Consider the following 27,037-nt stretch of genomic DNA (forward strand, 5'->3'; position numbering starts at 1 on the left):
AGTAAGCTAGCTACTTACGGTAATTACTGAGTAAACTAATTATCCAATCTAAGAAAACACGGCATATCTACTAGAAGTACACCACCAGATTGTTCTTCCCATTGAAACAACAGAATGTAGAATGACCTCTTTACTAGAGGGCTGATGATGAGCTACACATATTGAACAAAAAAATTCTGTTGAAGTAAGGATACAGGAGATATCAGCTGAAGGAAGAGTAAGAGAGCAATAGAAAGGTTGGAGATAAAATAGATATAAAACAGAAGTAAAGACACCAAAGACTTTCTCCACTGTCTTGGTGAGGAGCTATAGCAGTGGTTCTCAAAGTTTTCTTCACCGTGGATCCCCTTTTAATTCCTTTTGTGGCCATGGACCATGGACATGGACTCCCAAGACTTGACTCAAGACTTAAATCATAACATTTCTTCAATAATTCCCATACCCCCTGTGATGACATCGTAGCCCCCCCCCAGAGGTCCATGCACTACAGGTTGAGAATTACTGGCCTATAAATTTGGTACACAGCAGCTGGAGAGGGAATGGATAGAATCTGTTGAAATCACAACTGTTAACACTGGTAACCACATGCAACAGAGCTGAGCAACCTTTTAGTGGTTAGGGCCTGCAATTTCAGTGGATTATAATGCAAATTGGATGAGATCATGTCCTTCAAAATTCAAAATTTTGTGTTTCTCTTGGTTTGGGAGGTGATTTCTAGGTCTTTTTCTATTTTACAGATTTGTTTATTTGACCATTTTCATATATTTACTCTCAAAATGGCAGGAAACCACAACACCTTTTCAGGATTTTAATCAGAGGTTTTATTTTAGTAGTCAAAAAAAAAGTTGATAGCATATGCAATCCAGTGCCTCAGATTATACACATAACAGGATGAATGTACCTGCAAATATGTAAAAGTGTGCATGAGACAGAATAAATGAGCATTAGGATAAGAATAAAAGGAAGCAATAATGCAGCTTTGCTCACTTGTACTAACATGGATATATATAAAATTGAAAAACAGTTTTCAAACATAATTAATCTGAACCCGGAATAGGGCTGGCCAGGAACTTATTACAAATTTACAGTGCCATGAATCATGAAATCATGTTTTCTATTTTAATTCTGGCACATTAAAAATAGACACTATCACAGGTTGCCGCGTTCCTTCCTTCAGTTGTTTAATTAGTACTGTGCCTGAGCCAAACTACAGAAAGAACCCAAGTTCCAATAAGCACAATGTTCTCTGATGGAGCCCCTCCACCAATGGGGTGGTGGTGTATTTGCTGATTAACGACAATGTCCTCAACAGCACCAATCTTTTTATTCTAGAGGCCATTGTTTAAATACATGTAGATTGCAACTCAGAGACATGATAATGTGAAATGAAAATGGCAGATTTGACATTAGAGCAGCAGAAAATGTTTAATAGGGGCATTAGAGGTTGGCCTTGCTGAGCAGCTGCTCGTGACTATTAATTTATTTCATTCTTTTTTAGCTGCTCGATTTGTATTTAAACTACATGTCATAGTAGCATATGTATATTTTAACTATGCACAAATGATAAGAGTCTTTAGATACGGACTGAGAAAACAAATCCAGATTCAATGACCACTGATGCTTTACTGGGAATTGTAAATCATCGCATCAGCATTGGCTCATCTGATCTCCAAAAATCTGGTATCCTTGATGGTTGGGGCTTCCGTAGCTCTCTCTTTGTTGTTGCTGTTTTGTTGTTGAATTGTCATACTTCATACAACACACTAAATAAAATGTGGCTAGTTTGTATTTGGTCCAGCCTATTGTACGGATTCATTTCACTTCATTTGTAAACCAAGATTTATAGTTTAATGCATTTGCAGATCAAATCAATTATATTTTATAAAAGAGATAGTTAAGCTACAATCTCACCCAATGTATGAATGCTGTTTAGTTTAAATCTTCTGATAGAATATAAAGTTTCTTTCCGTTGCCCTCCATTCTACCAAGAATTATGTTTCTTGGGCATATGTACTTTCCTTATTTATTCCATTAGTAGCTCTCAGAGCAATTATTCACTGTTCAAAACATGGCTGCAGCAAATATACCAATTCTGAACACTATAAATACAGAAAAATATAAACTTTCTTTAGTATATTTTATTAGGAGATGGACCTCTGTTATCCCTCAACACTGTTAAACTCTATTTTTCATTAGCATGAAACAACTGTAATTGTCAAAGATATTGGTTGTTATAGTCTATCAAATCTGAAGGATCATAGATACTTCTCCTTAATCTCTCTATATTTTTCATCGTAAGTCAAAGACTTTAAGCCTGATTCTTGCGTTCCAGGGCCCAGTGTATTGGCATTTCTGCATTATCATTGTTTTCACTCTCTGATCTCTATCAAGCAGTTTGAAAAATGACTTTACTTCTGGTAATTCAGAAACGTTGAAGATAAAAAGTGAAACTCACTCTCTATACTCTGAGCTACCCCAGGTCTTGCAGTAACAAAAGCAAAGAAAAACTCTAAATCCAGTCCATACTAAAGAAAAATAGCAAACTACTTAGCATTCCTTATCACCATCCATGTCCTTCTTTGCACTGAGTGTATCTAGTTAATGGAAAATCTCATCAGTTCTCTGAAGAGGTGTGTTTGTGTGTGTGTCAGACACTAGGGTAGGATAAAATCTTACCTGTTGTCATGTCTACTCATGTTTTCCTAAAAGCTGTGCTGCTGCTATTGTATTAGTATTCTCCTGGTTCATAGAAAGTTCTTTCTAAGGGTTCTTCCCAGACTAAATGTTTAGAACCAATTTATGCAATTTGTGATTAGAAAGCTGCAAAAACAAAGTCTGGGTTCTTTTCTACCCATTCTCCCACACACACACACATACACACTATGTAATTACTTCCTGTTTCTGGAAAATCATAATTTTTTATTTGCCACTAAGTTTGAGTATTTGTTTTACATTTTAATTTCAGATTTCATATACTTCTTTCCTAAAATCTCTTTTATTAATGGAGGCAGAGAATGAGATGTTCTAACTAAAGGCTTAAAAATGAAAAATTATGATTTCAGCTTTCTGATGAATATTGATTATAAATCTTGACAAAGAAATATAGATTGCTGGTGCAGAAAAATTACTATTTATAACAGCTTCATCCCACCTGATGCAATTCAAATGTGTTGAAATCCCTAAATACCTAAAAAATTCCATGGTGAAGAAATGTCATTTATGCCAGTGCTTCTCAACCTTGGCAAGTTGAAGATGCGTGGACTTCAACTCACCAAGGTTGAGAAACACTGATTTATGCCATAGGAGATGGTGGTCATTGAGTTCTGCCTTTAACCTTGGTTCAGATTCCAAATCATATGGTTTTTGTCATATAAGCTACAAATGAATGTGTGTTGCCTGGATTGCTAAAATTCTTGCTTGGCACCTCCTTTTCAAGGTCAAGTTAATCCTGGAATTATTTTAAAAACATCAGGAAATAGTATATATTTTAAAAAATATAACACCTATTTTATCTTTAAAATTATAAAACTGGATTCACAGTCCTAGCACTTATTTCTTTCTCCTCTTTTTAACAAGGGAGACAGTATTATTGGCTACATTCTCTCATTCTCTCTCTCTCTCTCTCTCTCTCTCTCTCTCTCTCTCACACACAAACACACACACCCACACACACACACACACACAAAACCTTTATTGTCAGTCACTGCGGAATTATTGTCATTCTTGCTGAATTTTAACATTCAACTGATTATCAGTTTTTGATTCACAAAATGTATGAGAAAGATATGCATGCATACTCAAACTATGACTCAGTACTTTAATTGCTGGTATAAATTAATATTCATTTGGCAACCAAAGATAGCTTTTTTTCCTTGTGTAACACCTATCAAAATACTGTAGCAAGGATTAGGCCTCTTAGTTTACAGACAATGCAGCTTTAGTTCATGATACAAACCAACACCTTTTTTTGATTTTGCTATAATAAAGCATGCATAAAAATGTAATTTTGCTGGATAGGAGCAAAAGGAACTAACCTCACCTGGCAGGCAGACAAGAGAAGCCAGTTCTGGCAAAGATGTGCTGAAGCACTTTTTTAATCAATAAACATTTGCTGAAAGTGTCAATTGCTTGCAGAGAATAGGTGGCATTTTAGAAAGTCATGGAATACGTGCCTTTATCATTAGGAGAAGAAGGGAAGAAAAACTACGCTGCACAAAAAATGACACTACTGCAGGACTGAAAGGCATAATACCTTCCCAAACAAGAAATGTGGAGCTGTCCCCACCTTGTCATCCCCAGCTAGCATGGTCATATAACAACACTGATCTTGTTTAACACATTAGCATCTTATGCAGACATGTCAAACACAAGGCCCGGGGGCCAGATCCGGCCCGCGAAGTGGTTTCATGTGGCCCCCGAAGCCATCCTGGAAACAGTAAGGGAGCGGCCCCCACTGCCTTGGCCCTGGCCCAGAGACCCTCCTTCTGCCAGAGACCCTCAGATCTGTCCCACTCCTGCCCAGGCCCCCATAGGCACCCTTGATGCGAACGATGTAGAGCTGGCCACACCCACCCAGTAGGCCATATGCACTCTAGCCACACCCACCCAGTAGGCCACGCCCACCCTGGCCATACCCACCCAGCCCCCCGAGGGCAACCGCAATGCTGATGCGGACCTCAATGAAATTGAGTTTGACACCCCTGATCTTATGTATCTTTCGTGTTTTTGATCAAAAATACATAGCAAAACACACAAAAATACATAGCAAAATAATGAAATCAACAATTTGAATGAAAAAAAAATTAAACAGTAATAAATTCTCTTAAACATTACTATGCTCCCTTTATCCTGGGGAAATGGCTGCTAGAAAAATAGTGATGCCACTGTGTTATAGGAAGCAGAAAGAATTCTATTTCATGAATACTAATGATACCTACAAGTGACGGTACTGTATGCTTCAACACAAATTCTCTCTCTTTCTTCCTCCACCCCCATGATAATTTAAATTTGGGTAATCTACTGCCCAACATATTTTACTTTACAAGAAATCCATTAGCTTAATGCCAGAGAAAATGCCACATACTTCCTTGTACAGAAAGCTAGGACTGAACTCCTGTTCCCTTACTGCCTGAAATGCTTGGAATTGCCTCTCAGAATAATTTTTAAGATAGCTGTCCCTTCTCAAAAGCACATTTTAAGAAACATTTGGGCAAAACTTGAGTTTCTGATTACACTCAGTGAAGCCTAATCCAACTATAAGTATATGCAACTGAAATACCAATATATTTTTGCCTCTGCATCCATCCTCTTCCTTTCTTGAATTTCTTGTCTTTACATTTAAACAGAAAACTCTATGGGCGTGCATAGAAATGGTGCAGATGGATAATTTTAGACATGAGTTACAATCTCTTTTTTAGAAAGCCCTTACTTTACTTACTTCCAACCAGCCCTATTGCATTTACAGAGCCCTGTGTTCCTTTTCCTGCCCTGATATAACCCCACTGCAGGATTTGTCCTGCTATACAAGGTAAAATGTTATTGACAGCTGTGTTAATCAATAAATCTTGTCCTAATGTGGAAGGACACATTATAAATAAAGTTGTAAACCTTTTCTGGGAGCTGAAATCCACATATCTTAAAGTTGCCAAGTTCGAAAAACACTGCATTAAGGTCTCCCTTAACTCCTGCTAAACTCCTGAATCATGTCCATATAGTCTTTTTTCTCTTTGCAATATAGAAGTAATTCTCTACTGATTTCTTTTATGGATGTTTTAAACTTCCCAGCCTACTTTATAACCCTGAGACTGGGATCTTCCATCCTATTTAGATTTGGAGACCAAAATCACCTAGGCGCTGCCACGTGCGATGCACAAGTGGTATTCAATATTCTCTAACTTTTTTGTTTAGTAGAGAGATGATAAAGGATTTCCCCAAATTTCTCAATTAGAAGAAATTTATTTTCCAACAAGTTTTAAAGAACTGATTTTCTGTGGCAATGACAGCAGAAAAGATCGATGGAGAGTTCTCTTACACAAGAGAAGCCAAGAAAGCTTTAGACACGGTGCCTCTCTTAAGCTTTCTTTTGATGAAAACTCCTTAATTTCAAACACATGGACAGACCGGACCATAGTTTCAGCTGAGAAATTGTGAGCATGCTATGTCAAGCCAAGTTCAAAAAACATCAGAGAATTTCTGGAAGCCTGGCACTCAGACAAATCAGCCATCAATAGGTATATAAAGATAAACAACATCTGCATATCACTCTGAACAGACAAAAAGCCAAAAGGGCAACAAAAAGTCCGAAACGTGTCCCAACCAGCAATCAACATCCAAAGGAGCAGCTATTAACACCAATTAATACTAGACCAACAATCAAGAAGTAAACAATATCCCAATCAAGGAACAACCAATGCAGACAAACTAATGGTAAACAACAGTCTAATCAAGGAATCACCAAGACTACTTTCCCTAACACTGACAGGGCAGGCCACAAGAAAATAATAATAATTTTTTAAAAAAAAGAGCAAACCCCACTCCCTTCTAGTACTGATGATGTTACCAAATTTGGTAATGTAACATCTGCAAGAAAACTACCAAGCTCAGGTAGCACTAATGACCCCACAGTTCAACCCTGACTTACAAATATTATCTTCTATAAGCTTCACATTCCTGGAGAGGTAACTGTGCAGTAGTATGCAAAATATGTGGACACCACCAAATTCCCTATGCTAGATTATCCATCTCTGCTCAGGATGGAATGTAATCAGTATGTCAACCTACACTTATTTAAACATCTGTTTGAGGGCCAATTTATCCAGCCACCCAATTTACACTAGTTGCAACTGCCCATTGAGTTTTCCAAAATGGTTGATATAATAAAAGCAGCTACCCTGTACTCTCTAGTTTACAATCTAAAAAGACAGTTTGTGAAACATGCTTTTATGACAGTGGCATCTCCTGAATGGTGTTACAAGAGGAAAGCAATGCAATCCAGGCCAGATTGGCCTCTCAAGTGATGACCTCATACATTTCTGTTGATGGTGCTGGACACGGGTCCTGACCACAGTGGCCTATTTGCTTTGTCAAGGTTCTTTCGAAACAATTGTTCCCTGCAGAGGAACCCAGCAGTACTCCTCCAGCAGTAACTACTGCCCTGCTGTGATTTGATAGAGCTTGGGCCATGTTTCCCTCAAGGATAAGCTGGCAAATAACACTGCCTACAACGTCTCATCCACCTCAGAAACATAAGAGCATCAATTCAAATAAAAATCAGCTGCGTATGTGCTTTCAACCATCTGTGCATAAAGAGTACAGAGGAAAGGGAAACAGAGAATTTGTACTAAAAAAAAATAGGATGACAACTTAAAGCGCAGGGGACTGAGCTGTATATGTAGACCTTTGAATATTTAGGTGCCCCTGCACAGCCCATCTTATTAAAGAAAATGTTCAATGCTCTTCCAGGATAGCTGTGCGCTTGGTTTTTGATGAACTAACAGATTGTTTACTGGTTTTATTTAAACTTTACAAGCCTTTTTTCCCCTTCCAAAATCCCTCATCTTACAATGTTGCCTGTTTAGATACAAAGCTAAAAAAGAAACAGTAGCAAAACAACCATCTAAACAAGCATATAAGAGTTTGCACAGAATATATTGATCCACAGCCTCAACTTGTGTTCTTTTATCAGAAGAATATCAAAGAAGAGAATTAGAATGAAATGATCATGGATGGAATGTGATTTTCTTTTTATCTGCATATTTGTAAGAAATGTTTGTCTTTGCCTACATAGATGGATCATTTCAATATAGTATCAGCTAGGGCAAGCTATCCTTTCTTTATAGAGAGAGGGAACATACAAGGTGGACACTAGTAGTGCCAAGTTTGGATTACAGCTTCCATCAACTTGCTACTGTACATATGGACATCCCCAGTATAGATATATAGACATAGGATCTAATTCATGTACAGTAATGTCAGAGCAATTCCAAGCTCAGGGACTCACCAACAGTTTCACTCACCAAATCTGAAAGTGACTTACATTTATTCTCATTACAGCTGACCTTGAAGCATTAAGAAGCCCCAGGGCTCTCTCCACTGACCAATTAGAGACAATGGCACTGGAGCAGACAACGTCAACACTGTTGTTGCCCATATGAGAATCAATGCAGTTGATATAATAATAAAAGCTGACAATCTTCTGCATCCTCCTTCTCTTGCTCAATGAATGATTCCACTCTTCAAAACAGAATAACAATGCTAAAAGTTAATAAATGTGTGTATCGGGGTGGGGTGGAGATTGGGATATTCCTGCCAATAGAAAAATGGGTCATCTCATCATTATACAGAGTTCTACTATTTCCAGCTGGGAAATGAAACATTTCCAATTTATGTTGTATCACAGCTAAGCTGGAAATAAATCATCTTTGCTGCCCAAGAAGAACAATGATGTGGAATCAGAGGGGTAAGATGTCAATGTAGTAGAGACACCAAAGCTCTATGTGGAAATGGTCCCAGGCGTATAACTAAGTGATCCTTTTCTTAGATACCAACTGGGTTCCTAACAGGATTAATTTTGCTTTACATATAATCTTCACCAGTTAAAAAGCTGCATTCAATATCTGTAACAAAACAATCCCTGTTTTTAATCTTGTAAAGTATAGAATAGATCAACAGCAAATGTGACTTCCTAGATTTCTATCTCAGTGATTATATAGTCAGATGATACAATGGCAAGAAAATTGCATCACAATTTGTATTACCAGGCAGAAATTTGTACTACCTGGGATCACCTTAAGTACACTGTCAAAGCTGACTCAGCTTCATCGTTGCCTGCCCCTGGTTTTGGCTTGCAGTTTGCCAAACAGAAACGGGAGGGGTTTTTTTTGGTAAATTCTTAGGGAGGGGGGAGGAATGCATGAGAGCCTTCTGCTGCTTGAGAAGAGTTACCCACCAAGGTCAAGTTGCTCAACTATTCAAACGGCACAGACTGTTTTCATGAAACAAAAGAACTGAGTTTAATTGGTGGGCAATGGACCTGTGGGTGGCCCAGAGAACAAAAGGGATTTTTTTTCACTTATGTCGGTTCGGAGGGAAAACCTCAGAACCGACTTTGCTTCTGCTGTATCTAGATGGATCTTTCAATACAGTTTTACTCTTGGTGAACCCTTTGGACCAGGAGTTCCTTTTTTAGAATGTGCCAAGTGGGAAGGTTGATAACTAATTTGTAACTGAATATTCACACATTCATCTGAGCCATCAATAAGTCAAAAGCTGTTTACAAGCAAGAATTCTTTAGAAAACTGGAAGCAATATCACAGAACTTATAAATACCCACATATTTAGCACTTCAAGCTATACATGAGAAGATGGATTAAATTACTCTATTTGTGCTTAAGTAATAGACTTAAGTGCAAAGTATGTGTCCAATCACTTGGCCAATAAAGAATTCTAATTCTAGACATACACTTATGAAGATATGTAAAATTATTTAAGAATATGGAAGGATGACAATTTATTTATAAATGTAGCCTTTTAGGGAAATTATAATATTGCCAACTCCCCCTCTCTCTAAGCATTAGACTTCCTCTGAAGATCTTTTAAAATTTAGCATACCAATGACAAGGGCTAGACTTTGTATAACGGTATATGCTCAGTCCTCTTCAGTTATCATGTCATTTAGCTACATGCATGTGTGAATCAGCTCTGCAGTACTATTTTCAAAAGTATATTTTAAGACAGATGTCCAAACTATTTATTTATAAAATTTATAGGCTACCCATCTTGCCTCTGTTACTAGCTGTTACTACATAGCTGTTGCTAGCAGTCTTGTTTCCCCTCCCCAAATATATACTCTAATAGATGCATATTCAGGAATGCAGGCTCCTCATTTTATTGTCTGATTTATAGAAAATGCCCAACACTGGTCACATCTTTCTAACAGAAAAAGAAATGCTTAGTGCTATCAAAGCAACCTAAATAAAGTTGGCTGCCTGATAGGAAACAGCAGTCTGAAGATGGACAGCAGAGAATGAAAGAGGTTCTTGCATTGCTGTGAAGGATATGGTGGTAGATTCCATAAGATTTTAAACCTTTAAATTGGAAATACTGGTAAATATGGAAAATCTTTAGCTTCTAGACAGATGTTACATAAGGAATGAAAATTTGCTCCCATGCTGACTCATTCTTTCCAAAATGGGTTACCTTTCACTTTCTCCTTTTTTCTATGCACAATATAACCGTTTGTATAATCAAATCCATCAATTACTTTCCTCGACAGGGAAAGGCTATTGATAAAGTGTCCAGTGCTGACTGAGAACTTCGGAATTCCTCTATTTGGACATAAAGATGACAGAGCAGGCAGGAACTGAAAGCAGAAGACTGTCCTATTAACAGGAAATATTGTATCACTCAATCAATACCTCTGTAGAATGAATACACAGTACTTTGAGAGGGCATGTAGCCTTTCGTAATCCAAAATAAGCCTGCATGCACAAAGGAAACATCAGAATCACATCCAGAAGTTCCTAGCATGCTCACTGGCACGAAGAGAAATATTTGAATAGTTTTCTGTATCAGGCATCCTCCAGTGTGTTTTATTTAAAATGCTTAGAATTGCTAGCTGGTATGGCCTCACTCTTTCCATCCTTCTTCATATATAGAAGATGGTGTTTTGTATCAGAAAACCTCTTCTATCTCAGTCTAGAGGAGGAGTGTCAAACTCGCCACATCATGACGTATCGCGACTTTATTTTCCTTGCCGGAGCTGGGGTGGGTGCGGTTTTGGCATGATGCATCCGGCCCATGGGCCGTCAGTTTGACACCCTTGGTCTAGACTCCAGAGCCATAACTGAGCACCTTGGAAAATCCAGTCAGTTCATGGAATAAAGGTGGAAGTGTTGGTTTAATGATAACCTACAATATTTCAACTATTATCATGCACTAAAAATTTCAAGACCGGCGCCTTCCTTTCTGGAAGCAGGGATGGAGCATAAACTAAAGCCCAGAACACAGTAGCAACAGACAAAAATCTTAGCTTTTATTCTGAACTTAAGAGGCATGAATGTTATGACTTGGGGGTGGCAGACTTTGCTCTCTTCTCAGCAAAATTGTAACTTGCACCTTGTTATTGCCACATTCATGCATGAGCTTTGTACTCTTCAAGTGCTTTGAATGTACAGTACTATGACGCTAGATGGCATCTCTCTTTTCAAGAAAGCTCACAGGGGAGACAGAGGCCTCCATGCTCTCTCTATGAATTCCTTCTTTACTTTCAAATGATAGAAAGGCAGCTGGGAGGAATGATTATGCAGCTGTGTTGGAATGATGCAATCTTTCTTTTTGCCTTGCCTTCTCCCACAGGTCAAACATATTGATGAGCCCCAGGGCTTTAGTTAAATATAGGGTAGGCTTCCCATATTGGGTAGGATACCACTCAATATCCTGAGGGGGGTGGTTTGATGAAACCAGAGATGACAATGTATAGGCAAGCTCAGCTCCACTGAAGTCACAGGGCCTTTTCTTCTTAGCTATTAAAGGACTCAGGCATCAAGAGAAAAAAACTGTTTAGGAAACACAATGATATCAGTGTAATCTCAGTGTAAGTACTTAGGCTAATTTGAACAAAGATGGCATCTGTTACTTTAGAATGGTTTTACTCTAATCTTGTTTGACTGAAGTATAAAAAGTGCAATTTTCTCCTTAGTTGTCCATTCAACTTTCTTATCAACATTATTTAATCTAGAACCAACTTTCCTATGATTCATAGGTAGTTTTTTTAACATGTAGAACTCAATATATAGACTAAAATAGGGAAATAATATCTATTTTCCGTATTTCATTGCTGACAGTACCCAGAACCAGCCATTATTTTGTGACAGAAAAACCCTTCTTATTGCTTTTTCCCTCCTGTTTGTGATATATATATTCAAGATGGACAGCATTTAATATTTTATTGTTATGTATAAGTAGGGGTGTGGGTCTATACATTTGTTGTTTATAGTATGTTTTAGGTATGTGTCATGTATGTGTTTCATTTTGAGAGCGGGCAACTAAATTTCATTTTTGATGTGTGCCGTTGTGCCCACAGTAAAAAAAATGGCAATAAAGATTATCTTATCTTCCTAACTGTATACAATGGAAGCTAAGTACATGGATGCACTCCCCACACTGATCTTAAGCCTGGTATTATGTTTCATTTGACACAATCAAATAGTCCCAATTAATGTTGTGCTCTCCATGGCTTTCTGTGGTGACTGTATGGACTGAAGAGCTCTGAAAAAAAATCCTATTCTTGCCATTAGAACAAATTGTGCTAAAATATCAACACCATTCAAAAGTGTAGGTAGCCGATAAGAAGAGATAGAATCCTGAATAAAGGTTGAGCTTGTGTCATACCAATGCAAAAAAGGAGAGGGAAAGAGAAGGACTCTGCTTCCTTAAATGGCTGCAAGAAAAATTTGAAGGACAGGTTCAGGAAAAGATGGTGAAATATATAACTGAGGGATATTTGCACATCCTGATCATCTTTTGAATAAATGCAAAACTGACCTACTTCATCCAAGAAAATTTCACTGCATTTTTCTTTCCCTTTGAAAGAAAATTGAAAACTAGCTCTCTTTCAGCAAATTAAATCAGATTTATCAACAGGAGATGCTTGTTAAAGTAGTTGTGGTTGAAGATTAAGGAGCACCTGCTTGGGAATTCTGCTTTTTCAACTCCCCATCATTTCAAAGCCCATCTTACATTTCTGCCTGAAGATTCGATTGTGTCTCTAACTTCAGTTTCAACAGAAAGAAAGCAAAACCTCCATCACAATAAGACCCTTAATTTCCCTTATTTGCATATAGTATGAGTCAGGCATGCTGGGGGTGTCAGGGTGTATGAGAGAGATAGACAAGAGATGCTTTGCAAGAGGGAAGCAATGGAGGGTGAAAATTCTAGCACTTAGTCATCCCTGTTCTGTGCTTGAGGTCCTTAAGGCAGTTGCAAGAGCTGCACCAGGAGACATCATTTTGGCATAATATAATGTTTGTTTTCATTCATCTAAGCTCTGATCTCAAATCAGCTGAATTTAACAGTTACTGACATTCTAGTAGACTTGGGGCTTTGCTAAGGGCAAAGTGCAGATTGCTGCAGCAAAACAAATGGGAGAACTAGTCTCTTGATTTAAGGAACAGTGAGGAATCATTCTGCTGGTTGGAAGGAAACTATATTCCCAAACTGGATTTAAGCATTTGTTGAATGGATAAAGGGAAACCATTTGAACCAATTTTTTTTTGATGAAAATTACAATTTTGATTTCTATCTTTTAAAATTGCTTAAACATGAACAAAGGTGTTTCAGAAACAAATTAATTCTGCCTTGAAGGCACATAACCATGTCCTCTTTTAAAATCTAGCGCTTTGATTAAGGGATGAGTACTTCTGGATTCCTTGAAATTGGCTCGAATTATCTACACTTCACTTATTCACTTAGGTTAAATGTACATGTTGACATAAAGTAGCTATCGTGATGATGGTTTTGCTCCAAATTATGTCAGCATCGTGATGATGGTTTTGCTCCAAATGACGTCACTCATGGGAAAGATCAGTGAACAAAAGAATGCACAATATGTCTCAATGTCAAATAATATTTCAGAGCAAGGGTCAGAGTCAATAGGGTCCTTTTTCTAAAATAGAAAAATATGGATTGTTGAGTAACATTCATTATACAGAATTTTTCAAGATCTGATTTGTCTAAGATCACAATGTAGAATATTCCATTTGGTTAACAACACAGTGGCAGCTTCTTCTGATGTTGTTTTCCAGGGTTTTTTTGTAGCTAATAACGATGTAACGCCCATTTGTGAGAGACGCTGGGGCTTGGCGGAGAAGGGGAAAGGCTGGCACACACTTCTCTGTTGGACAAAGGCTCTGGCACCCAAGGCAGTGCAGGAGGCGAGCACGGGGATTGCAAGCATGGCGCCTGGTAGTTGCACTGACCTGGCCCACTCCAGTGTTTAGGAAATGTTGCTGAAAATATAGAGAGCACACGTGGTGCCATCCAGACTGGGATGAAACAAAGCCTGCAGGAACACGATAGATCTCGCATTCTTCCACACGCTCCCATCCTTCCTGCAAAAATTTTTTTCCAAAGTGGACAGAAACATATCTAAGAATGTGAAATCTAAGGAAAACAGCTTTGCACCAACATCTTGAGCTCTGGAGAACTTCCAAAAATAAGTGAGTGATCAGTGATGGGTAGGGAGGAGCATGGGGAATGTGGTGGGCTACAAAGCAGGCCTAGTGCCTGCAGAGACCTGGCAGGCAGAATGAGGGGAAAATAAGAAGGGAGCATGTTGCAGCGTCTCTGTGGTCAATCATAAGGGCAACATACATAACTTTGGGACTAGGTTATAAGTACTTTTGGTGGGGATGTTGTAAGTTTGAACTGTTGCTAAGTGAACTGTTGTAACTCGAGGACTACCTATACTGTGTTACCACATGGCTCAAAAGAATGCAGGAAGGGATCTCTGTTCTATGGAATTTTGTTAACTTTACAATTCCTATTTGTTTCTAAACTGAGAAATTTGAATTTAACTTTTGCCAAAATGCCCCAAATTTTTAAATCTCTTATTCTTTGACAAGGAATATGCATCAATATTCCATGTAAATTTTGTAGGGAGTTTAGAAACTAATCTTCAGTTAATCATTTCTATTGAATAAAAAGCTCACATATTTGCATATGGTCATTGATTTCAAATTAATATTCATTATACTGTGAACTCCCCAGATCTTGGAAAATTGCCATGAACACAGAATAGTATATAGAATCAGGTGCTCAGTTGACCAAATAGCAACAAAATCAAATGCACTTTTTAAAGCCAGCTGTATTCTCATTAGTGACTGTTCAGGCATTACACTGCTTGAATTTTCACATATATGTAGGAAAATTATGGTTTAGACTTTGCCTTTCATCTTTAGCTACCTTTACATTTCAGTCACTTGATGTAGTGCTCCTTGGATGAAGAAACAATTACAATATACTTTGTTAAAATTCATTATTTGTCATCTGACCTGCAAATTGTGATTTTGATGTTATGAGTAACTACAAACCAAGGTGTGCCATCTCAGATATACCAGACCATTATTAAGTTTATAGTAGGATACAGTGTTTAAATTGTGAGATGTTTAGGAGCTGTGTTCATTTTATGAGTTTTTGCACAGAATTAGCATAGCTCATAAACATGTGTTTAGTCCTGAGGAAATGGATTGAGTGATCAGTGGTAGGAACTCCACCACCTGCAGGCTTGATTCAGGCCCCGCCTACATGTGCCTCTCCAGTGGGGGCACCTTTAAAGAGGAGTGGGAGTCCATCTCCAGATGAGCCCCTTCTCATTGAAACAAGACACAACAATTGTCTAGTCTTCAATCTTCTCTTTATTTTATTGATTTGATTCACTTCAGGTACTGGCTGACTTCAGATTCATTCTGAGCAGCTCATAAAATGATCGAGATAAAATGCAATGCAAAACAGAAAAAGATGGAGACCAAGATGTCAAATCTGGCCAATAACACCAATACATCAATGTATCTAACAAGACACTTTAATCATCATAGCTCAGGGTCTGGGAGCACAGCCAGGTTTTGAAAGCCTTCTGGAACAACGTCAGTATGGGAGCACATGGCTCTCAAGGGAACCTCATTCCAGAAGCTGCTAGAGAGAAGGCACTATGTGGGTTCTGACAGATGTCATTGTTTAGTCAAAGGAACTAGGAACAAGAAAAACTTGGCAGATGGTACCAGCCAGGCAGACACCATAGGAGACATGCAGTCCCTCAGACAACCAGTTCCTATGTCATGGATGGCATTATGGATGGCATTATAGCTCATAGCCACATAGACACATCCAGGCATGTTTGTCTTTGCTCATTCTGTTGCATTCTCGATCACGTAAAGTTTCTGAGTGGTCCTCAAAGGCAGCATTTCTTTTAAGGGAAGGTTGTTAAAAAAGTGGTGTCTGAAACTTAGAAAAGATCCACCCTATCTATAAGACTGTTAGAAGTGACAGTCGAAGATTTGTGGTTTCTGCTCAGACTTGCAAGATTCTGCCAATGTAGCCTGACACTAAAGTACAATTAGCTTAGTGGTCATACTTTCTGTTTGGTTTACCTGGGAAGGCTTAACAATGAGGGAGGAGAAGTCAATTAACAGTTCACTCCCCTGTGGTGTGCCACAAGGGTTGTTTCCCCACCACTCTTTAATACCTACATGAAGCCACAAGGAAAGGTTATCCATCAGTTTGAAACGAGGTATCATTAATATTTTTTCCCAAAACTTTTAAAGGTAGTTGAGGGGTGAGATTGCCAGACTTTTAATCCAGGAGTGAGCCTATATTTGAGCAAAATGTGGCTTTGGAGTGGATATTAACAGATTTTACAGCCATAAGGTTTTCTTGACTTCCACAATACTGAAGTGGTAGATATTTATTTAAATAGTTGAATTGTTATTAAAATGGCAACACACACGCACACACACACAAAGTAATTTGCCTTAATAGATACATGAAGATGCTCATCCTACTTTATCCTGAACTTCAACTGCAAAGTAAAGAAAGGAAATACACCTGACTTTTTAAACCACTGAACAATCCAGTAATTGAAATTATTATATAGTCAGGAAAACTGAAATTGAGCGATTGCTGATTATAAGAAAAACCATTCTGAGTTAAATTAAAGATGCATCATATCTAGCAATGGGAAGACCACCTACTCTATACAGTATAAGTTTATACACATCCAAGCCAGTTGGATAACTTTGAGTCACTCCCCCTCTCTCAGCCCAACCCACCTCACAGACTTTTTGCACAAAAAATAGAAATATGTTGATGCGTTGAGTTATTTATAAAAGTAATAAAGGGTTGATAAAAATAGTTAAATAAGTCATCCCTCAAATATTTTGCATCCACTGGTGTTGAGGGATTTACAGCCTTTAATAGAAATAACATCCAAAAGATTCTTCACTATCCACCAATTTCAGTCTTTGTTAATTAGATTATACCAATAATATCCTTCAAAGTACATCAGCTACATAAATTTACTAACAGAAAAAAAATCACTCAAAACAGTTCTAAATTATTATTGTGCATACCTGCTTGATCCCATTTGGTTGCGTTACAAGGGCCCAACCCAAACTGACAGTATATTAATGAGGAAAGGAGTGGGTACGCTTATTCCATAGAAGCAATTGTCTTTCAGTCATAACTAAATTCAAATTTCAGTGTAATCTGGAAAAAGATTCTTGCGATATTCAGAATAAAGTTGTGGTCACTGTCATAGAACATTAATATTATATCAGGGGTGATCCATCAAGGAAGAGGTTTTACTTTGGAATTCTTGAAATATATATTAAAATCCAGGAACCAAGAAATTCACTTTTTTTTGTAATACAAATATTCTGATTCTGATTACTGGATCTAAAGAAGGGCTTATTCATTGGTTTACATTTTCATGTTGATTCTTTGAATATCTACTTTCAATCCCTGTTTGATTCTTTCCACTGCCTGGAAAATTGGAAGTATTTTTCTTCTCTGACTTCAGCACAAGCACTTTAAGCTAGAAATACTTACGGTATTATAGTATAAGTACTTATGTATTTTAATGTTACATTGCACACCAGGGCTTTAAGAATTCATTTTAAAATAAAATAATTCTTGCTGATGAGCTCTGTTTTCTTAATTGCTTAGACCATAGCTTCATGCAAATGCTTTTAAGCTGTAACCTCTTTTTTAAAAAAATGTCAAAAGCCAAAGCATATATGTTATTTAAAAATCCACAGAAAATGATAAACAAGTATTTAGCTAGCAAACAAACCTGGAAAATGAATTATGGCCACAGCAGTGAGACATGGAATGCAGATTTTGTTATAAATAGCATTTTCTGATAGGATGGAAAAATAGTTTTAAATTCTCCTAAGACTGAATCCTTCAAGTTTGTAGAATTCAATTTACCTCTGAAAAATGCTGCTGTTGTTAGCAAATGATGCAATTGTAAAGGCTGCCATTAAGTTGTATCTAGTAGATGGTATTTGTCTCTTAGCATAGAATATGATAAAAATACATCCTCATCATTTAACAGTTGATTTAAGGTCAATGTCCCCATTTCCACCCATTTTTTAATATCATCATCTTTTTCTCAATTGTTAAAGTTGGGTTTTCCTATTTGTTTATGTATTTGCATCCCACTTTTATTATTTTTACAAATAACTCAAGGCGGTAAACATATATACCCAGATTGTTGGGGGCAATTAAGCTGACTTTGTAATAATGCCGCTTGGGTGTGTGTGTGAAAGCCCTAATAAGCAGGTATATACATAGAATGAAGGCTACTGCTAAGCTTGTAAGCCGCCCTGAGTCTTCGGAGAAGGGCGGGATATAAATGGAATTATAAATAAATAAATAAATATCCAACACTTCCTCCTCCATCTATAAAGTCAGTTTAGCATGGGAAAAATTGTGTCAAATCTTTTTTCATTAGAAGTTCCATCCCACAGTTTCCTAACTGAAATAATTGTTTCTAAACATATAGAGTTGTAGTATATTTAGATCCTACTGCTCTTCATCCATCCAAAGGTAGCATATATGTATATCTCAAAGTTGCCCAAATCATAACATTAACACCAATTGCTGGCTACCAATATATAAAAATTGACAATAGGTAAAAGTGATGTTATAAGCTCAGATTCAGAAAGCTGAATCTTCCTTCATTAATTGGTAATTGCATTTTCTGTAAAGAAATTCTTAGAATTAAAGAAGTCCATAGAAATTTTTTAAACAATGTATGTTCTGAAAATCCTTGCCAGACATATAAACTGGAATTCTTCTTGTAATATAAATTAATCTGGGGATAATATTCATTTTGCAAGCATTCACCCTTTCCCCAAAAGGTAAGATTTAATAACTCCCATCTATCAAAATCTGAAGAAATCTCAGTATATATTACATGTTGCTAACTGAGTTAGATCCTTTAGTATCTAGATATTTAATGGATTCAGTAGAAATGAGAACTGATATTCCTTAAATGGATGGGTAACAAAATTTTCACCTATAGGAACAAGTTCTGATTTGGATTGAGTCAAACTGCCAGCCCGTGGGCCAGATTCGTCATGCGGAAGCTGCGCCCACCCCATTGCCGGCAATGGCAAAACTGTCCCGATACGTTGCGTTACAACAGGTGACGTCACGAGTTTGACATGTCTGTGATATTGCTAAAGGCATCTATCTTTTGATCAACACTGGGCCGGTAGTGTGAGGTTTAAAAATAAACAAAAAAATGTCATCTGCAAATAAGACCATTTTGTGTTCATCTGAATTATGCATTCCCCCGTGTACCTTTATTTGTGAGGGGAGAGGAACTTCTCTGCTTTTAGCCTACTAGCCTTACTAGATGTACAAATTGGCCAACATATGTTGTACTCTATCTCCCTGTCAGAATAAGATTGCTGATTTCCAAAACAGATTCCAGTGGCTTATTATATAAATTAAGATTAAGGACCTAACTGAAGATTCAAAGTAGTGGGAGAAAAGGAAGAGAAAAATATGAATACTTTATTTTGTAGCTAAACTTCCAACTACAAATACATAGAGATTCTCCTTCTCTCTCCCTCCCTCCCTCCCTCCCTTTCTCTCTCTCTCTCTCTCTCCCTTTCTCTCTCTCTCTCTCTCTCTCTCTCCCTCTCTCTCTCTCTCTCTCCCTCTCTCTCTCTCTCTCTCCCTCCCTCTCTCTCTCTCTCTCACACACACACACACTCAACCAAGGCAGAACAAAATAGATCAACACAGATTAAAAAATCAGCTTGGATCCATCCACAATGCTGATTTTTTTTTATAAAAGAACTTCATTCACATCTTGCTCCACATCTCTTTAGATAGTTAACTTCTTCTGATTCTCCCACCTTCTTCTAGGCTAATAGGTTATTCTTACCTGGCAGGAGTCAGACGGAGATACTGTATTCTGACGATGGAAAGGAAACAACAAAAGGCAAAACAGAGCTGGCCCCATCCCTCTTTTAAAATTCATCAGCGAAAAATGGAAAGTTTCCTGCTCCAGGTCAGAGTCTGAGTCTCACTAGACTGTGCTGGTTCTGCCCACTATTTAGCTTGTCAGATTTAGATTTAACTCTTTTGCATCTGAATTTCTTGAGGTGTTTTCTTTCCCTTCATTGCATTAAACTTTATTTATATTAAGCCCTGCAGAATTAGACATGGAACCTGTCTAATCAACATAATTTTTCAAAGTTTGCACGTGTATAAAGAAGCATGAAGCCAAAAGCAGTCTTCTCTGGATTTTTTCCCTTGATCACAGATATGTGGAGGTACATAAGATATATGTTACATTTGTTGCTCATGATTAATGGCAGCTATTAGACCTTAAGTTGATGTTGTCACTTTTTAAAATCATGTAATCTCAAAATTAAAGGTCCATTTTTTATTTTGACTACAATCCTTTGAGATAAATTAAGCTGAGACATAGTGATTTTGAGTTGAAAATCAACTAATTTTGATCTTTTCTGAGCATGAATTAGAGCCAAATTCTTTTTGATCAAAATATTTACATAATGTATTACATGTTTATCTTTAAACATCATCATTATATCAAGAATCACATTCTGGAAGTGCATTTTTAAAAAATCATTCTGAAATATTCCAAGGACGCATCTGCACTTACTGCTTAAACTGTCCAAGCTGGCATACTGTGTCAACAATTTGCAGATATCAGCCCAGAAAGCAGGTTGACTTAGCCTTCCATCCTTCCAAGGTTGGTGAAATGAGTACTCAGATTGTTAGGGGCAAAATGCTGACACGGTAAACCATCCAGAGAGTGCTGTAAATCACTATTGCGCGGTATATTGCTATTGCAGGCCACTATGCTCTCCCATTAGATAATTCACCTGCTGTGCCCTCCCATCTTTCCTTCCAGGAAAGTAATTGTCAATATATTAATTGGCACATTAAACATAGTAATATAACTTAACAACATAATGTAACTAAAAACAATTTAAGTGGATTTATGTACACAAAGTTAAGGTAACAAATGCACCTTCATGAAGACATAACAAGCATTTTAAAACACCTTCTTACTATCCTTATGGTTTATTATGTATTTTAGAACTTTATTATGAATACTAATTAACAGAATAAATGATAATAGCACTTGTCTTGTAAATGGTATGCTGTTGGTTGCCAGCCTGTTCTGACAACAGGATAACCAGGCGGTGTGCATAAGCCCCCACACTTGTATTTATGGTGCCATGAAACACTAAATTTCCTGCTTCAGCCCCCATTCAGCTAATGAGTGAAATAAGATATTAGAGCCAATTTGCTTTTAAGCATCAGCAACTGCTATGCTTGGTCCTGTATAGGTATTTTTGTGTACTACAGTTCTCAACCAAGGTAATTCAAATCCTGTGCCAAGAAGTCTAATGCTATTACTGGTATTTGTAGTAAACAAGCATAATACATATTTCTACATACATTTTTGTCTCAATAATTCATGAACAAAAATGCTATATTTTTTATTTTTATTTTAATTCCATTTATATCCCGCCCTTCTCTGAAGACTCAGGGCGGCTTACAAGCTTAGCAGTAGCCTTCATTCTATGTATATGCCTGCTTATTAGGGCTTTCACACACACACCCAAGCAGCATTATTACAAAGTCAGCTTAATTGCCCCCAACAATTTGGGTCCTCATTTTACCTACCTCGGAAGGATGGAAGGCTGAGTCAACCTTGAGCCTGGTGGGATGCGAACCTGCACTAATTGCAGGCAGCTGGTGTTACTTAAGGAGGCATTAGCCCACTGCTCCACCAAGGCTCTGTAGGTACAAATGCCAAGGTCCTACAGATGACCAAAAGTCCTACTGACCTTCTGTAAGCTTTAATATCAAAATATATTTTTAAAAAGTTAAAAAGTCACAAGGGGTGCTGAAGAGGAAAGTTTCAGAATTGACACAACCTGCTTAGATGTTATTATTCAATTTTTCTTGAATACCTTACTAGTTAAAGCTCACTAACACTAGGGGAGGACATTGTTTGCCCTTTTACCTCAGGCACCAAAATGTTTTGGCCTCAGATCAATTATGGTTCTTAGGAAAAGATGTACCATCATGGTTAAAAGGTTGTGCAATGAATCAGGTAATTTCTGTAATCTTAAAGCAGGTGGCTCTTTTTCAACCTTGGTCCTAAGATCTTTATTATGAAGGAAAATAATTGTCATGAAATCATAGCCTGATTTCTGCTTTGAATAAACAAAGAATTTGTAGCTAGCATAACAGAATGTGTGAATCTATTCCAGACTTCCTTTCAGGACTGCTGAAAGCATTACAATCAAACTATGTATGTGAATGCTTGCAGGTGATATATAATGGCAGTTTAATTTTTAATTAATTATAAGGGCACATTAAATTAAGTATTCTTATTCAAATATATATCCATAAAGATGGTTAAGCAGTCACCACAGTAGAAAAAGCTGTCGGTTATTTAGAGTTTATATGTCACTGTGCAACTGGCCTCAAAAAGCAATATGGAACTCACCATAGGTTAAGGAAGCTATCTATTCAAAATGGCTGATCATAATTTAATATCTTAAGTTCTCTTTTATTGGTTAGCAGTCATTGGACCTTAACAGAGTAGGTTTGCCATGTACATCATAAAAGAGAAAATATAAGCAACATGAAAATGTGTCAAAAAGATATTCTTTTTGATAAGGGTATTTATTTATGAAATTTATAGGCCACCCCAATATTTTATAACTCTGGGCAATACTACACATTACACAGTATTATATAATTACAGTTTCTGCTTTTCAGATGATCTAACTTTCTGTGATTCCTTATTTCTTGTCTATCATTTATCCTTCCATACAGAGGAAAAGATGGAATTTGGGGACAATGCTGATTGCTTTAAGCTAATCTTTTTTTTCTTTTCCTTTTCAGCATTCTGGATGCAAAGTAACTCCAATAAAACTTGAAGCTATCCTCTATTTCCTTTATCTATGTGTTCTCATTCCTTCTGGGGTATGGGGCAAAGACGAAAACTTGCAAAAACCAGTATTGTTTACCAATTTTGAATAATAAAAACTGATTTTTTTAAAAAAAATCATCAGTAGGTGGTTATATTGCCTAAATAACAAAATAGTTGTCATTGAAAGATTTTCTCAGTTAGTGAAACCTGATGGACAAAGGACAATGTAGCAGAAGAATATGTAGCTATTGCATTTGTGTTCTTCCATGACAAGACCTCAGGTATCGTCATAAGACATAACTTATTATCAATCCTCTTTAGCCACATGAATGCAGAGATAAAACATTGCAATCTCCCTGGAACCAGCATTTGGACAAGCCCCAATGCAGCATTTGGAAAAGAAAACATGCATTTTCCTCATTATTTGCATTATTTGCATTATACATAGAATGAAGGCTACTGCTAAGCTTGTAAGCCGCCCTGAGTCTTCGGAGAAGGGCGGGATATAAATGGAATTAAAATAAAAATAAAAATAAATAAATTATGGCATATACAGTATTCTTTCCCCACTTTGAAGATTGGGAGAGTAATAACCAAAAATGAGAAAACTAGAATGATATTCTAAATGATCTCTCCACATTCTGTTCCACATAGATCTCTAAAATATTTTCATTACTGCACTTCATTCTGTTTTATGTACAGCACATCCCTTCCTAGGGGAGCTTACTAATGGCAAAGTTGAATTTCTGAAATATCTTGATATCTTCAGCTGATTTCATTAACAATTGATGAAACAGAATACTGAATCTGTTGCATTTATTCATATACAGGATCAATGCAAAGAGTTGTTTCAGGGTGCTATTTGTGCCAAAGAAATCCTATTGACAAGTCCTAATTTGTAGGACTTGTTGTCTGTTGTGTAAGAACTTACAAAATGATGTTTGGAGGAAGACAATTGTCATGTGGGAGGGGGAAGCAAGCTAATATAAAAGAAATGTATTTACTAGGTATGAAGACAAGAAACCCAAGAAGAGAACTGATTACTGAATAGAATGTAGCCAGGGCTGCAGGCAAAGTCAGACAACATTAAGTTCAAAATGGAGTGTGTGCTATGTATTAAGGACAACATATCAGTTCAAATAATCCTGATTTCTAATTTTTTATAGTTTTTATAAAGGAGCAAAGGAATACGATTCTCTGACTGCATTAGGTGCATCAGTTATGACTAGAAAATGGTGTTTAAGATTATAGCTCAAAAATCCAGAAAAATGATGCAACTGAAAAAAAAATGGGCATCAAAGGGTCAATTTATATGGTCATTTGGGCACACAATCATCAACATATTGCTGCTGGATTAGCTTTCGCTTTATGGTGGTCAGTTCATGTCCTAATCCACCCAAGTAAATAATGGTCACATTTTGATCACCATTACTATCAAACTTACAAACATTGTTATAATTTTAGAAACATAATGCCAATATGACGTCAAGATATTCCTAACAGCCCTGCATGAATCAACCTACAAGAAAGCATAAAGACAGACAAGGGATCTTGATTTCAGATTATGTATCTAAGAATGCTATATAATACGAGACACAGTCCATCTTTTTTACGTTTGCTCTTTCCTTTAAACTGATAAGCCTAGATTTTAAAGTCTCTTTTTAATCACAGGGCATATTTAATCATAATCCCAGATTGTTGTTTATGAGAGAAGGGACAGCTCTGATGTTTACTCATAGGTTTTTCTCTAAGAAAACCATTCATTACACTAGACCTTCCCAACCTGGTGCCCACCAGATGCAATGGGATTGCAGTTGGCAAAATTCCTAGCCAGCATGGAAATTTTAGGTGATGCAGTTCTAAGACACCTGGAGGGCATCTTGCTGGACCCTATGTAGCAAGAAGCATAGCTTAGCTAAAAAGAATTTGGCATATCCTGTGCCCTAGGCCTCCCCGCATCTCGCTTCGTTCTATGTTCACACTGACTTCCAAATTCCTAGATTAATAACGGCAGAATTGCAGATCCCTAAAATAACACTCAAATGATAGATAAAAGCCTTGATTTCCCCTGCTAATTTTAATTGGCTGCTCTAGTAATATCAATTTCAAATGGGAGGTTGAAAGGTGGATGAAAACAGACAAGATGATTGTTCTGCCCCCCCTCCCAAATAGTTATATTCTTCTTTTTTGAACAACAACAACAACAACAAACCTAAACAGAATGCCCTCTCCTTTCTGGAGACTCTTTGGGCATCATGGTGATGAAGCACAGCAAACAGCCCAACCTCACTTAAAAGAAAACCAACCAACCATTAAAAACAAAAAAAAAGCCACCAATCCCACCATAAAAAAGCGATGCAATTTCTCCTCAAGAGAGAATGATGCAGACAGACACCTAAAGCCTGAAAGGTCAGTCTCACTGCGTCACCACAGTTGGAAAATACCCAGAGGGAGGTGATTTTGTTTGCCTGTTTGCCCCACGCAGGCAGCCAGTTCTGCAGCCCTCGAATCAATCGATCAAAGTCTATATGTAGGGGTGGAAAGAAACAACCCCTTCGGCCACACACTCCCCTCTCCTTCCTCATCAGGGGACAGTGTTGTAGTCCAAACTCATTTCAGCCCAGATTCTTGTCGGACAGAGCAAGACACACCTGCTCGTTGCGGGATGCAGCCCAGGCCAAGTGCAATGCCAGGAGGAATGGGATAATTTATTTTTTTTTTATTTTTATTTTTAATCCCATTTATATCCCGCCCTTCTCCGAAGACTCAGGGCGGCTTACAATCTAAAGCACAAACCAATGTGCTTAGCAATAGCCTTCATTCTATGTATATGCCTGCTTATTAGGGCTTTCGCCCCCCCCCCCAGCGGCATTTTTACAAAGTCAGCTTATTGCCCCCAACAATCTGGGTCCTCATAATAACATTAGCAGCACTAATTACTTAACAACAAGGCTGCGACGATCGGAAGAAAGAAGGGGACAAGCACTTGTGAAGCACAACAAGTTCCCCACTAGTGCCAGCTACAGGACCCCCGACTGTCTCTCAGACGCGCCCTTATTCCTTACACCACGTCCAGACTGTGGCTCCCTCCTTTCCAGCCTCGATCCACCGGGAGCGGGGGACGGTGGGGGGAGGAACGAGAGGGAAGATGCCGAAGGTCCGCCCCGGGCACGTCCTTGCTGCATTTCTTTCTTTTTTTTACCAGGGAGGGAGGAGGGCTTACCTGCGTGGCTCTGCCCGGCTGGTCCTTAGAGTGGGAGGCACAGCGAGATCGTCCCCCCCCCCGAGAGAGAGAGAGAGAGAGAGAGAGAGAGAGAGAGCCCCCGAGAAGCCGGACCAGAGGCGGTGTCGGGTTTCTTCAGCCCACCTCCCCTCACTCAAAGCTCGCCAAGCAAGCGCTTTAGCGGGGGCCCGTCGGTTTCTTCCGGCGAAGCTGCGGCTAACGCTGCTACTTCGCAAAGACTGCGGGCAAATCGCTCCCCCTCTCCCATCCCTCCTCCTCCTCCTCCTTCTCCGACCGGCCGGGCCGCCAACCTCTTTTTTGCTGGTTTCTATGGCAACTGGGTAATGCTCAGCGCAGCCTGCCTGCGGGGACCGCCGCCCCCGCCCGCTACCCCAGCGCGCGCGCGCGCCCACGCGCACGGACACCCGAACCCCGTCTAGGCCCGGGGAGTGGGGGGTGGGGGGGAGCGCGCCAGGCGAAAGCTTACCTGCTCGCGGGTGGCGGCGGCGGCGGCGGCAGCTGGCAGCCCCACTCGAATCCTCCCCAGATTTTTCCCCTCCTCCCCTCGCGATCTCGTGACACGCGCGTGGGCGCGTGACTACAGAGAGGCATGGGACACGTGTATGAATGATGCTTCCTTCGCATGACCTGTTAATGATGCTTCCTTCGCATGACCGCCAACCGGGAGGACCTGGTTTTATTCTCCGGGGACCGAGCGGCTTACCCGTCCTGGCGTAGCCCTTTCCCCGCGTTTCCGTTTCAGATTGGTACAAACGCGTCGAAGCTCCAAATTGCCGGCGGAGCTTCAGCTGCAAGATTGT

The 27,037-nt window shown here is 38.5% G+C and overlaps 1 protein-coding gene across 4 annotated transcripts in view; it reads right to left on the reverse strand.

Annotated features, from left to right (window-relative positions):
• PACSIN1 (protein kinase C and casein kinase substrate in neurons 1) overlaps positions 1 to 26,768 on the reverse strand; it is a 58,228-nt gene extending 31,460 nt beyond the window's left edge. The window contains exon 1 of one of the 4 annotated variants that reach the window (XM_083357787.1): positions 26,704 to 26,768. The gene's annotated coding sequence lies outside the window, so the exon portion shown is untranslated. Of the gene's footprint in view, positions 1 to 26,058; positions 26,114 to 26,703 lie in introns of those variants that run through there. The other 3 variants (XM_083357790.1, XM_083357786.1, XM_083357789.1) reach the window with 3 other exon arrangements.
• Positions 26,769 to 27,037: the final 269 nt, after the last annotated feature.

The sequence above is a fragment of the Vipera ursinii genome, assembly GCF_947247035.1.
Source record: "Vipera ursinii genome assembly, chromosome: 3".
NCBI lineage: Eukaryota > Metazoa > Chordata > Lepidosauria > Squamata > Viperidae > Vipera > Vipera ursinii.